At 37.9% G+C, this 3080-nt stretch overlaps 1 pseudogene; it reads left to right on the forward strand.

The window, feature by feature from the left end:
• The first annotated feature begins 1108 nt into the window (after nucleotides 1-1108).
• Nucleotides 1109-3020, forward strand: LOC122068405 (annotated as a pseudogene).
• The last annotated feature ends 60 nt before the right edge of the window (nucleotides 3021-3080 follow it).

The following is a 3080-nucleotide window of genomic DNA, read 5'->3' on the forward strand; positions in this document are numbered from 1 at the left end:
AAAAAAAAAAAAAAAATTGGTTGAGCCGCTAGCTCTAGGAAAAGCTTGTGGCGTGCCCAACTTCCACCTACTTTTTAAGAGAATGTAATTTAGAGATCATTTTGGCCAGAAAGATTTTAGTAATGGATCCCGCGAGATCAAAACATAATATTTTAAAATCATGAACAACTAAATTCAATTATGTAAACCATTTTTTTGATACAATATTTTATTTATGAAAATCATCTATTTGAGAAATTAAGATTGATTATAAGCTCATTTGGCTCATTTTGAGCTGGTCAACCCTTTATTTGTGTTTGAGTCATTTTCCTAAATAGGATTCCGATTGTCTCCAAGATTAGATGGAATATCTGAAGCCCACATAAATTAGATTTCTCCCAAAACTTCAAATCAAGTGTTCATTATTATCATGCATTCTTTAAAACACGAGGGCAAAATAAGGTGTCTACATACTTGTATCTGAAATCTTCGTTCCTAATAACACACAATGTGCTTTTACTTGTACATCAAAGCCAATTTGCCCATAATATTATGATATGCTCACAACATATTTCTCCTTTAGTTAAAGAGTTTTTTGTATGGGAATTTCTTATTAAAATCTTAAAGTGTTAAATAATTTGTAACTATATTTTTCTACCCTCCAAGTACAACATACCTTTTCTTTTATTGAGGATATAGTTTTTGTCAATTCACATGTATGGTAAAAAATGTGTAAGACAATGACCAATCTTGACAATAGCATTATAATAATTATACTTTCAAATTATTTTGAAAACCCTTCTTTAACCTAATTTATGAAATTTTATGAAATAAGATAAAGGTAACCAAAAGAAGGTTATAAGTTCTAAATACACATATAAATGTGTCATTGGCAATCTCTTTATAGATATACCCTACAACTAAATAATGTTGGATCCCATGAGTAATTCCTTTTATTCCATGAATAAATAAAGTAATGAAAAATTCTATCCTTTTTTTTTTTTAATTAAAAATGAAGTCCACGACATCAATATGCAGATGCTTATATATATCATCTAAGATGGACGTTGACCATGACGAAGGGAAAGGATCAAAGGGGTACCTTAAGGTACAAGGTGAGGAAGAAGACTCGAAACCGTGACTTTGAGCCTTCAGTCTACTGGTAAGACACTAACCAATTGAAGCAATGGCATGAAAATTGAAGCAAAATGCAATTCAGCTCAAGACCTGAAAAACTACATACAATCACTAAATCGTTTCTTTCTCATTTGTGATTCGTTCCCTTCCTTCAAACACTATGCCTCCAAATTCTCTACCACACTCTACAAATATTTAAACCATTTCTCATTTGTGTAGAGAGCTCTAATGGAGGTCTGGTTCATCCTCTTCCTTTCTCTCTGTCTTTGCTTAGCCCTCAAATCCTTCCTCCATCTCTCCTCCCATGGCAGACCCAAACAAACAAAACTCTCCCTCCCTCCAGGCCCTCTTAAAGTACCTATAATTGGTAACTTCGTATGGCTTTACAAACCCGTAACTGAAATTGAATCAGTCCTCCAAAACCTCCATAACAAGTATGGCCAAATCATAACCCTCCATGTTGGCTCTCGCCCAGCCATCTTCATCACAAATCCTCTCGCCCATAAAGCCCTTGCAGAGAACAGAGCCGCCTTCGCTGACCGCCCACCAACCAGCAGCGCTTCCAGGCGAATCATTACTAGTAACCAACACAACATCAACACTGCCGCCTATGGTCCTCTTTGGCGAGTCCTTCGTCGGAATCTCACCTTTGAGATCCTCCATCCTTCTAAGGTTAAATCCCATTCTCATGCCCGCAAATGGATATTGGAAATCCTCAAGGAAAGGCTCAGATTCCATGGTGAATCAGGTGAGCCTGTGTTTGTAATAGATACCTTTCGGTACTTTATGTTCTGCTTACTGGTTTTCATGTGCTTTGGGGATAAACTTGATGAGAAGGTCATTAGAGAAATTGAAGATGTAGAGAGAACCTTACTTGTTAATTTCCGCTCATTCAGTGCTCTTGCCTTCTTCCGTACATTGGGGAAATTTCTCTTCAGAAATCGCTGGCAGAAATTACTTGATATTCGTCAGAGACAAGACTCTGTTCTAGGCTCTCTAATTAGAGCTCGAAAGGAGAAGAAGCAAGTGAACCCAGATGCATTATTCGTCTCTTACATCGATACAATGTTCAATCTTCAAATCCCAGATGATGAAGAGGGACGAAAGCTCACAGAACAAGAAATGGTGACTCTTTCTTCAGAGTTTCTAAATGCTGGGACAGACACAACATCTACTGCTCTTCAATGGATCATGGCTAATCTGGTGAAGCACCAAGAAATCCAAGAAAATCTGTATTCTGAAATCAAAGGAGTTGTTGGTACAGGCGAAGAAGAGATCAAAGAAGAAGATTTGGGGAAGATGCCATAATTGAAAGCTGTGATTTTGGAAGGGCTAAGGAGACACAAACCAGGCCACTTTGTGTTGTCACATGCTGTCACTGAAGAAATTGTGTTGGATGGCCATGTTATACCAAAGAATGCTGAAGTGAATTTCATGGTTGCAGAGATGGGATTGGATCCCAAGGTTTGGGAAGAGCCAATGGAGTTTAAGCCAGAGAGGTTCTTGGGTGATAAAGGGGAAGTGGTTGATATCAGAGGGAATAGGGAGATTAAGATGATGCCATTTGGTGCTGGGAGGAGGATTTGTCCCGCACTTGGGTTAACTGTGCTGCATCTGGAGTTTTTGTTGTAGCAAATTTGATCAGAGATTACAAATGGACGGCTGTTGAAGGAGTTGGTGTTGACTTGTCAGAGAAGTCAGAGTTCACAACTCTCATGAAGAATCCATTGCAAGCCCACATCTCTCCAAGGATGAAATAAGGGGGCGTTTGGTTCGAATTATCCGTTGGATCAGATTCTAAGGATTTAGGATTCTGGATCTAACTCATATGAATGAGTTTCTTTAGAATAATTACCTTTTGGTAAAAAAACTGTTTGGTTCCCTTGATTCTGTCATTTGAGTCTGAGTGAAAAACTGTTTGGTTACCCTGATTCTGTCACTTGATTCTGAGTGAAAAACTGTTT

The sequence above is a fragment of the Macadamia integrifolia genome, unplaced genomic scaffold (assembly GCF_013358625.1).
Source record: "Macadamia integrifolia cultivar HAES 741 unplaced genomic scaffold, SCU_Mint_v3 scaffold3812, whole genome shotgun sequence".
Classification (NCBI taxonomy): domain Eukaryota; kingdom Viridiplantae; phylum Streptophyta; class Magnoliopsida; order Proteales; family Proteaceae; genus Macadamia; species Macadamia integrifolia.